An 11,510-nucleotide genomic window follows, 5' to 3' on the forward strand; every position below is an offset into this window, starting at 1 on the left:
ATGAGTTGGAAATGAAAAGCTGGACAAGAATAATATGAAAATAATAGAGACATCAGTCCAAAGACATCCACAAATAGTATCCCCATTGAAAAGAACCAAGCAAATAGTAGAAAATACTCAATATTATTCAAGAATATTTCCAGAAATAAAAAAGACTTGTATGAAAAGGTGTATCACGTGCCAAGAAAAACGGATACACTAAGCATCAAATCATAGTAAAGTAACTAGACTTCAAAGATAAAGAAAGAATCCTGTGAGCATTCTAACCAAGAAGAAAATTTGCCTACACAGGGAAAAACATCAGGCTAACTTAACTTCTCCACAGGAATGGTCAACACTTTTTCAAATCATGGAAGGAAAATGTGAGGAATCCAAGAATTTTATACTCAGCAAACATGTTGATCAAGTATAAAAGCAGAAGACACACATTTTCAAATATGTAAGACCAGCAGCAATGGTTTGTTTTTTTTTAAACATCTTTATTGGAGTATAATTGCTTTATAACAAAGTGAACCAGCTATACATATACGTATGTCCCCATGTCTCCTCCCTCTTGCATCTCCCTCCCACCCTCCCTATCCCACCCCTCTAGGTGGTCACAAAGCACTGAGCTGATCTTCCTGTGCTATGCGGCTGTTTCCCACTAGCTATCTATTTCACATTTTGTAGTATACATAAGTCCATGCCACTCTCTCACTTCATCCCAGCTTACCCTTCCCCATCCCCATGTCCTCAAGTCCATTCTCTACGAGACCAGCAGCAGTGTTGACCACTTTTTGAAGAAACTACAAGAAGGCAAATTTTTGTCAACCAAGAGATCAGGGGAGAAACCTTGGCAAAAAGAATGGTGGTAAGGGACTTCCCTGGTGGTCCAGTGGGTAAGACTCTGCACTCCTAATGCAGGGAGCCCGGGTTCGATCCCTGGTCGGGGAGCTAGATCCTGCATGCATGCCGCAACTAAGAAGTCCACATGCCGCAACTAAAAGATCCCACATGCCACAACTAAGACCCAGCGTAGCCAAAATAGATAAATAAATAACATAAAATAAAATAAATAAATATTAAAAAAAAAGAATGGTGGTGAGCATTGAATCCATATAGCTGTAGGACTAAGAATTAAAGCATTTGTGGAAATTATGGTTGTTAATACAGAATGCAAGCATCACACACTATTTCAATGTAGAAATAATATATTTCACCAAGGTTCTGGAAGGAAAAAAGAAAGGAAACACACTGATTTCCGAACATTTTAGAACTGGAGGACAAATAATACTTTTTAAAGAAGTTAAGTGATGGCAATATAAATATGTTTAATCATAAATAATTAGAACTATTGAATAGTTTCTAAGATATATTAAGCAGAGAAAAAGCAAGTCAGAACAATATGTACAGTATACTAAATACCATCTATAGGGTAGGGAACATTTGATATATATAAACATATCCTTATAGGTACAAAGCTTATCTCACAAAGAATATACACAAAATTGTTAATAATGTTTACTCAGTGGGAGGAAGGGGATCTGCTTGGTTAGGATACAGGCTCAGAGGGAGACTAACTTTTCACTCTTCAGAATTTCATACCATGTGCTTACATTAGCTCATCAGTAAGTTATTTTTAACCCAGGCTTTGATACATCTTTATGAGCCTCAAGTTCACACCATTTTTTAACTATTTTTCTGGGTTGTTCCATTTTGGCATATTTAGCTTGGCTCTGAGCTCCCTTTGCTGGTCTCCAGGTTATCATGCTAAGCTTGTCTGAAGAGACACGCACTAGTCTCTTCTCATCATAGAACGTTTAAGGCCCTGGTGAGAATCACCTTTCTTAAAAAAGATGTCCTCCCTGGTCCTCATCCTTACTTCACCCCACCACCTCACCTCTTGCCTCTTGCCAGGTACTCTTTGCCTTGATATAAAAGTCTCTCCTCTCTGACTTCTGAGATGAATGTGCACAACTGGTGAGAGAAAAGCTTGTCATCAAAGAAGGTTGGGGAAAATCTGAGGCCCACAAAGAAGGTCAATAAAAGTGGCTGTCTTTTTTCTCTGCAGACAACCTGCAACCCACTGAGGCAGGAACAACCTGCACAAAGGACTTGGGTTGTAAACAGTGGCCTCTTTCTTTATTATTGAATCTAAGGGCTCACTAGAAGCCTCAGACTGAGACAGGAGAAGAGTTGGCTGGTGAATCATTCCAAATCACTGCATTTCTATGTGCCTTGCAGAATTCTGGATTTTCTGAATGGTCTGGATGAGTCAGCAGCTACTGAGTCAAATGTTGGTGATCAGTATTGGGTGTTTAGTTCCCTCTCATATTTGTAAACGCATGCATCTGGGTGCATCCATGCAATCTCCTGCCAGGTTGACCAGTTCCCCCAGTAGAGCATCTGGCTTCCTGCTGATGGCAATCTGGGGGTTGTGTTTTCTCCCACTGGAAGTTTCCACCCAGGACAGAACCTATCTCAGTTCTGGGGTCTGGAGCCAAAATTGCCCGTGGCATGAGGTTGCCAGACTAAGCCACCTCCATATCCAATAGCTCTCTTCTGGCTTTTTCCACACTGGGGTCTTCTGGGCCCTTCCATGCCCTGGCATGTACCTGGCCTCTTCTCAATCACATCTTGGCTATCTGATGCCCCCCACCCTGGGAAACAATGTGGGGCAGGATCTGTGACTGTGCTAATCACTGTGTAAAGTGCTTCATTTTTCCTACTTATTAGTAGTCCTATTATTGAGGACAACTAATGCCAGACACTGCACTAGGCATTTTACAAGTAATATTTCATAACAGCCTTTTGAAGTTGGTGTTGGAGGTTTAAAAAAGTTTCAGACATAGGCATATTTCTACATGACTCCAAATCTACAATTTGTTCAACTGGGTCACCATCTTATTCTATCTGCATAGTGATCCTATGAGGTATTTATTATTATCTATATTTCTCCTACATCAATAAGCATGGTAGTTTTCCTGAATCTTAAGTGGGCTCCTGAATTGAAAAATCAAGAGCTTAGGTTTTAACTATACAACTATACATTTTTTCCCTTCCTTCTTTGTCTCTCCTTCAAAAACAGACAAGTGCTAAAGACACTGTAGAAGAAAGGATTGGCAGGTTTGTTGACTGAATGTAGAGGCACTGCTTCCTCTTTGGCCCTCTAAGATCTGGGGGACAAGGAGTGTTCTGGGGCCATTGGCCTAGAATTTGGATTTGGGAATGAGAATCTTTGGGCATGAATGAGATGAAAAGTTGTGAAGCTGTAGATAATCTAAGTAGGGTCACTTTCTTTCTCCCATTTACACGACATTTTTTGAACCATTTCATAAGAATAAAATAGGTCTTTATAGATTCACATCGCCATTTGGGATGTGGACAGTCTTCAAAGGACTGGGATTTCTCATGTCTCTCTGACTTACTTTGAAAATATCCCACCCTGCAGGCCTGCTTCTGAAGTCCCCCACTCCCTACAGCATAACCTCCACAACTTCCTCAGGTCTTCCATAAATTGCAGAACGAAGCATGACCAGGGCAAAGAGGTGTTGAATATCTCAAGTTCCTGAGGTTCAGCATCATTGCTTAGTTGTTGACTGGACCCACGTCTTGAATTTCAGAGTTGTTACTGAAGCTGAGTCCTTACTATGGGCTGCAGGAGTTATGCCATGCTTCAGCTTTATCCATATTCCTAAATTCCTATTGTGGTCTTATGACTCATACCCTCATCCCTTTCCAGGGCTGTGCCCCTGGCTTGTTCTTTTAAGTCCCCCTTCTAGGAAATGGGAGTATATAATTAACATATATTCAACCACAAGTCTGTACAGACATTATCCCATTTTACCTCCATAGAAGTCTTAGTAATTGGCACAGAAGGACTAAATAATTGCTTAAGGTCACACAAGTCCAGATCTTCCTGTTACCAGAGCTCTGTGCTTTCTACCACAACACATAGATAACCCGGGTTTTGTTCTTTTTGGTAAAGCAGACTTAAACACTAAATTCAAAGGTTACTTTACAGGCACAATTATCACTTAGGGTTCAACCAGCCATGATATTATTTTAAAGACAGTCTTAGTGAGATGTAATTTACATGCCATAAAATTCATCCATTTAGAGTGTACAATTCAATGATTTTAGTGTATTTTACAGAGTTGTGAACTATCACCATAATCTTAAAATATTTTAAATCACTCCAAAAAGTAACCCCACACCCATTAATAGTCACTTCCAATCTTCCCCATCCTCTGCCCGAGGTAACCACTAATCTACTTCCTCTACATATAGATTTACTTATTCCGGACATTTCATGTAAATGGAATCAAATGTGTTTTTTTGTGTCTGGCTTCTCTCACCTAGCATTATAATTTCTAGGTTCATCCATTTTGTATGTATCAGAATTTCACCCCTTTTTATTGCTGAATAATATTCTATTGCATGGATATATCACATGTTTTTAACCATTCTTCAGTTCATGGACATTTGGATTGCTTCTACTTTAGGCTATTATGAATAATGCTGCTATGAACATTTATGTACAGGTGTTTGTGTAGACACGTGTTTTCAATTCTCTTGGGCATATACCTATGAGTAGAATTGCTGGGTCATATGGTAACTCTATGTTTGACATTTTGAGAAGCTGTCAGACTGTTTTCAAAGTGGCTGCACCATTTGACATTCCTATTAGTATGAGGATTCTAGCCATGGGTTTTTAAAAAGTCATTTTGATAATCTGTTTCTTTATCCACAAAATGGAGCTAACAATACCCACCCCACCTAGTTCTGGTGAGGCTTGAAGAGCATAATGTATAAAGAGGGACTCTCTCTCAGGCTCTGGAATAGAGGAGGTGTCAGTAAAAGGAGGCATTTGATTCCCACGCAACGGGTATGGCTCACGTGCAGCAGCCATGAGAAGTTTTGTGTGTTCAAGGCTTTTTCAGGCTTCATTTTTTCTTTGGCTAAAGATGGTTTAATGAAAGCTCCTATCATATCAAGAAATGGAGAAGCCTCAGTCACCTGAAAGTGTTGATTGTGGAGGTGCACCCAGACTGGACTGATTGTCAGGACTTGAGGGAGCTCATGGGCCAGTTTTCTTCTCTAATAGAATTGGGCAGCTAGGCAGCTGGGCTTCTTTGGTCTTTCTCTGTCACTGAGACACTGCCTGAGCCCCAGTTGGTGTGGCCTGAGTGGGTTCTTGGGTAACAGTGAGCCTCCTGTTGGTTTTATTCATTGGGAACGGTTTAGAAGCGAAATCTAGAGCTCTCAATTGTCTGGGAATGCCATGTATCTCCATACTCGCTTCTGCCACCATTGGGCCTGGAGACCCACACCCACCAGAGCAGAAACCCGGGTGGGTGCTGCATCCCAGGTCCAGCACCAAAGTCTGTTATCTGCCTGAGGAGGCCCAGGGGGAGCCAGGTCTGGTAGTTGGAATTCCTACCCATGGATCCAAGATTTAACAATGAAGACATGAAAATGATTCACGGCACAGAATTTGACTAGCATTGCAAGTTGGCAAGGTGCATATTTCATTTCCAGCAGTGTAGTTCAGCCAGACAACCTCGCACCAAGCTTGAACCTCTCCCAATCTGAGCAGCCTCAATCTGAACTCTTGTCTTTATCCCTTTAAATTCTTCTATGGCAGCTGCTCCCTGGTCCCCAGACTCTTGCTCTGAGTTGGCCCCTTGGTCCTCCCTTGGTTATGGCATGTGTGGAATATGGCTTGGAAGAAGCCCCAGTTGTATTTCTTCAGACATTGACATGGTGCTATTATCATGTCTGACTTAGAGGCCAGAACTGTCCTAGGGGGCCTGGAGATCATCTCGGCACAGAGGCTTTCTAAAGGGCTGACAGTTGGGAGGATCGGAGGCCTCAGGAGACTGGGACCATGTCCAGTATTCCTCATCATTCATCAGTCGGAGGATGTGAAAGTTACACTAATTAAATCAGCAGATAATGACAGGATACTGGGGTCTTCCCAGGCCTGCAGAAGCATCTACTTCCTAGTGGCATAATCAGTGATATTAACACATTTGATGGAGACACAAGGGGAGATTAATCTGCAAGGGAACTCAGAAAAAGGGGTCCCCTGTGGAGGAATGGGCTGTGTGGTTCCCCTGAACAGAGGAGAGAGAGCCTCAGAACTGGGACATCAGCATCTCAAATAGTGTCTTCTGAGCACTCCAGACACTGGGAAGGGACCGCCCCTTTCTCGCCCAACCTCTCCCTTTGGTATCAACACATTGGCAGCCTGGCTTATCCATGGGCCACCTGTGAATATACTTGGATTAAGCCATCATCACTGAGGGAGTTCACTGAGGGTGCAAGAGAAGACCGATTGTAAAGCCAGAAGGGCAACGACCAGCCTTTGGACTGTGGGTCTATTGGTGACAGGGCTGACAGCGTCCTGCCCTGACAACACCCTACACCAGCCACAGGCTGCTTTTCTAACTCCACCCATGGCCTTTGGAGGATATCCAACAGGATGGTGAGCTGAGAGGCATGCTGGCATAAAGTGGGGCGACCAAGGAAGGCTGTCCCAGGCATTTGGGGTTTTGATTTTAAGCTGAGCAACATTTACTGCATGTGCTATCAGTCATTTCCATACTTTCTTATTTAATGGTGCTAACAACTCCCTGAGTTTCACGCTACTAACCTTACTTTGTAGATGAAGGGATTGAGATTCAGAAATGTGAAGTCACTTCCCCACAGTCATACTGCTGGTTAAAATAAGAGACTCATTTTTGACTTTCAGCGGAGGCCACTGTTGAAAGTCCGGAGGTATCTGACTGCTAGCCCTGGTGCCTCCTGCCCACGCTCCTGACCTTCCCAATCCAAGCCCTGCCCTGGGATTGTGCAGCTGCGGCCCTGCAGGGACAGAGGGGATTTCCACTCATGCCCAAGCCATTCGCTGAGCACTAAGCTGGTCAGTTCCTGCCTTGTTGGGACAGAAGTGGCCCCAGGCATTGTTCTCACAGGGCGCAGAATAGATGGGGCCTCCATGAGGAGAGATACGCAGCAGCTATTCTGGTATCAAGGCAAGGAATTCATTTGTGAAGGCATCAGCTTCCCTGGGAAGGAAATGCACACTCCAAAGGCTCACTGCCAACAAATCCTCATCAGCACTAGGGGGAAGAAAGGCTGTTTCCACTCAGATCTCCGTGTGGGAAGGGAGGAAAGCAAACATCCTCTCCAGGAGGGAAGCTTGGGCCGAGTCTCCCTGTGCTGCGTTGTGGTCACAAGGCCCATGGGCCTTCAGCTCCGTTCTGAAACCGAGGACTATCCTTCTGGAGAGCCTAGCCCAGGCTCTCATCTTTTTCATCAAAAGGCCCAGTGACATGGTTTCTGGGTGGGGTCTCTGACACTGAGAGCCCATGATGTATCCCAGGACGTGGGGCCCACTCCTTCCGACACTGGGCTGGCCCTTCCTCTGCTCCAGTGCCTGGCCAGGGCAGGACCAGCCCAGTAGGAGCCCTGGGCTTCTATGAGTAAATGTAATTAGCTTATTGACTGAGCTGGCCTTGATGAAGTGTAAATCTGTGCTCTATCTTGGGTCTTCCTTCCACGGCTCTGGATCATCACATGACTTTTCCACTCAAGCTCATTTTCATCATCCAAAATTAGTTTAATTATTCACAAACATTGAAAATCTAGTGCATCTAAATCAAAGCTCTACTCACTCATATGTTTCACATCTTTGCCACTGCCTGCCCCCCACAACTCCATACACACAAACACAGACACACACACAAACACACACACATGCCCCTTCCTGGCCTGGCTTGGTCTTGGAAGCCTGCAGTGGGGAAGGTGGCTTCCTTGTCCCACCTCCTGCCTTACTCTCCCTGCTGCTGTTCTTTTGGCCCTTTCAGGGTCTAGCCTAGAGGAAAGGGGGCCTCTGAGAAAAAGAGCACAGAATCCAAATGATGAGGTTATAATCTGGATCAGGGCACTCTTGGGATTATCCCAAATGTGGGATGCTTTTATGTATTTTTTGGGGGGATCTCCCATTTGCAGTGACTCACCATGGGCAATGCCTTCCCTAGCATGCTTTCTTCCACCTCCTGCTTTCCAGAAGCCCATCTGTCTGTTGGTATCCCCTCCTCCCTTCCTGCATTCTCAGGCTGATGCCATTCCTAGGGCCCATCGGAAGGCAGACACCACCTCACCTTGCCAAAGCTTTGCCTCTGGCTCAGCCACCTTCCATTTTCAAGCCAGGAATCAGTCTTGACATCCTCCCTAATTCCAGGAGACATGAATCAAGCTCCCCTCTAGAAAGATTTCCTCAAGGACCTCCTCACTCACCTCACCCTCAACACCCCTAGATAGCTGGCTCTAAAGAAATCCTTCCTACCAGCCTTTTCAACTTCCTGAACTCCAAACCGGTTCTCCAGCATTCACCCATCATCACCTCCAGGCTATGGATAAGAGAAGGCTGTGTGCTAGATGACCCAACACCTCACTCTAGAGGGTGGGGGTTTGAGCATCTATTGTTCTCAGTTTGGGGGCCTCAGGCAACACTCACAGACAGGAAGAGTCCTGTTTAACAACTGGTTAGACAAGAAAACGCCCAGGGAAACCGTATCACCCACAATGTCAGCCTTCATGTCCCATCTGAAGGCTGGCAGATTGGCTGTGCCCTCTTACTGGTGGAATTCCCAGGCCTCATCCTGAGCTTGTCTTTGCTTCCTGGATGGATGTCAGTCTCCCTGAGAGCCTGGCATTTTCGGTTATGACCTCACTGTGGGAGAAGAGACGAAGTGGGGCTGAAATGCTTCCTAATCTAGCCCAAGCTGCCCTGGCCAGAGAACCGGTCAAGGTGAGACAGGAGGGAAAGGGGTAGGACACAACCACTAGATAAATGAAGAAGGGGCCCAGTTATTGGGATGCGATAAAGACCAGCTGGAACCAGCTGAAACCAAGAGAGAATAGTCCAGTCATTGACCTTTAGCTCATTATACCTTCATTGTAATATTAAACATCACTCCCCCTTATGCCATGACAGTTCTGAAATGGACCATAAAAGGCCAAAAAGTGGGCAGTGGCCCAAGTCCTGGGAAATCCCCACCCTTCCCTGGAATAGTAAGAATATTCCTCCCACTCGTTAGCGTATGAAATTACTTAGCCCATAAAAACCAACAACCCCATGCCCTGGGGCGGCTCTCACTAAGTAAACTAATTTCACTTTTCTTTGGCTCACTCTTGAATTCCTTCCTCCGTGAAGCCAAGGACCCTCACTTGGTGGTCTGTCCTAAGGACTCCTGTGGATCCCAGAACGTGGTATTTCCCTTTCCTGTAACATCTTTTGTGGTGACCACGAAGGGACATCAAAAGGCATAATCTCAATCCGTCTACTGGGCTACGGCTCCCCTCCTCCACGGAGGATGGCTGGGACTTGGCCTGAATCATGAAAACCGAACAGCCCCTTAGGTGGTGGCAGATGCTGCCCATGGGATCTGGCAGAGACCAGCTCTCTGGCCGTGAAGGAGCCAGCCGAGCCCGAGGCTTGTCTCTGCTGGCTCTCTCTCCTCCTTTCCCATCTTCTGGTTATATAACTCTATCTCTTTGGAACTGAGATGATCCACGAGACAACCACCCAGACTTCCAAATTAAGACCACAGCATATAACTGGTGACCTGATTCCCCTCTATGGCTCCTTGAACCTGATTCCCCCTCGTTACTCATTCCCAGTCTCAGTCCAATTCTGGGACCTGGAACTGTGTTAGGGGGCCCAAGCAGGGGGCCCAAGGAAGTCCTCCACTAGATCTGTGGCCTGGCCCTCCCCGAGTGCTTCTCGGGACTCACGGTCTCATTGAACCCCTGAGTGGAAGTCATGAGCGGTCACTTTCCTGACGGGGGTCACAAACTTATATTCCCTAGACTACTTTGGATTTACAAAATCCATCACCCTGGATTTTCCCCTTCTCCTCCTCCTCTCAACCCCTCCTAACTTCTTAGACTGTCTACTGGTCCTTGAGCCCCCTTGCCGACTTTGCCAACAGGTTGGGTGTTGCCTCTGTTTCATGGCTGTACAGAGGTATCCCTCTTCAGCCTCCCCTCAGGTCAAGACCTACTGTTACCCTGAGTTCCCGGCTGATTTTCACCTGGTTGGATGTTTGATCTGACATTGTTATGCTAAACATCATAAGGGTATCATCCTGAAGGGAACTTTTTCCTTGTTTTACTAACATCACACCCCCTTGTGGCATTCCAGCCCTATCCTTTGGCTCCATCTGCTTCTTTTCTTCTTTTGCAGGATGATAAAGATTATTCCCTTAGCTGATTGAGGGCCTAGATCTCCTGCCTCCCTCTCTGAAGGATTTAGGCCTTGGGATTCTGGTTGCGTTTTCTCCTGCTGGCTCTTATTCCTCTCCTTAACTAACCTGGGGGCTATCCTTAGGCTTGCTGAACAGGCAGAGTTCAGGTGCTCACAGGGATCTCACTGCTGCCTTTGCCAAACAAACCCTTTTTTAAGGCCAGATGGCCACAAGCCTAGTTTGCCCTGCTTAATTAAACACCTCTTCTTCTGAATTCCCTACCCTGGAGTCAGGGGCCATCACAGATCCGGCCTATTATACTATCTTTTTAACTGCCATCAGAACTTAATTCCACAATACCCCCTTGAGGGGGTCCATCCACTTAAGTCCCTAGCTGTGCACTCCCATCTTATGTTTCTGGGATATCAGGGACACTAGGAGAGCACCAGGACAGTTAACTACCTTTTGGCCAGGATCTGTCAGACCCCTGTCTTATCACAAAATCTTAACCAAAAATAGGGTTGAATACAAGCACCCCGAAGGACTCCCTGTTAGAATGTACATTAGCTGACTGGGATAAATTTAGACAGGATGGCTTAAGAAACAAGAAATTAATTTTCTTTTGCAATACTGCATGGCCCCAATACAAACTAGGGGACCAAGAGATCTGGCCAGAAAATGGGTCATTGAACTACAATAGCATCTTGCAGCTAGACCTATTTTGTAAAAGGGAAGGTAAATGGGGGGATGTCGTGTACATCTAAATGTTCATGACCCTATTCCAAGATCCCGATCTAAAAAAATCCTGCTCCGTATGCTTGGCTCACAACCCCTTCCAAGTGCCTTCTTCCTCCACAGGAGCCCAGTGTTTTAGATGATCCCTTTATGTGTCCACCTCCTTGAGGTCCACAACTGGTAACTCTTATCCCCCCAGTTCTGAGGCGAGACAGTCTTCTGGACCATCTACCCCTAGCGCCTCATCTGGACTGCTGGAAATCCCACCACCTTCTCCCTCCAGCCCAGTCCTGTATCCTTCATTACCGGAGGTGAGTTCTGCCAGTACTACACAAAGTGAGGCTACCACTGGCCTCCCAATACCAAACTCTGTCCCTTAAGAGAAATGCTGGCTGGTGACAGAAAAACAATCAGAGTCCATGTCCCTTTTCCTATGGCTGACCAAGTTACTTGCAAAGAGAAATTTGGACATTTTTCCGAGGACCCCAGTCAGTTTGTAGAGGAATTCACCAAGCTGACAATGTCCTATGAACTTAC

General features: G+C 45.5%; 1 non-coding gene across 1 annotated transcript; it reads left to right on the forward strand.

Annotated features, from left to right (window-relative positions):
• Positions 1-860: 860 nt before the first annotated feature.
• Positions 861-933, forward strand: TRNAR-CCU (transfer RNA arginine (anticodon CCU)). Its single transcript has one exon. It is a non-coding gene; the product is annotated as a tRNA-Arg (tRNA).
• Positions 934-11,510: the final 10,577 nt, after the last annotated feature.

Source organism: Balaenoptera acutorostrata, chromosome 2, assembly GCF_949987535.1.
Source record: "Balaenoptera acutorostrata chromosome 2, mBalAcu1.1, whole genome shotgun sequence".
Classification (NCBI taxonomy): Eukaryota; Metazoa; Chordata; class Mammalia; order Artiodactyla; family Balaenopteridae; genus Balaenoptera; species Balaenoptera acutorostrata.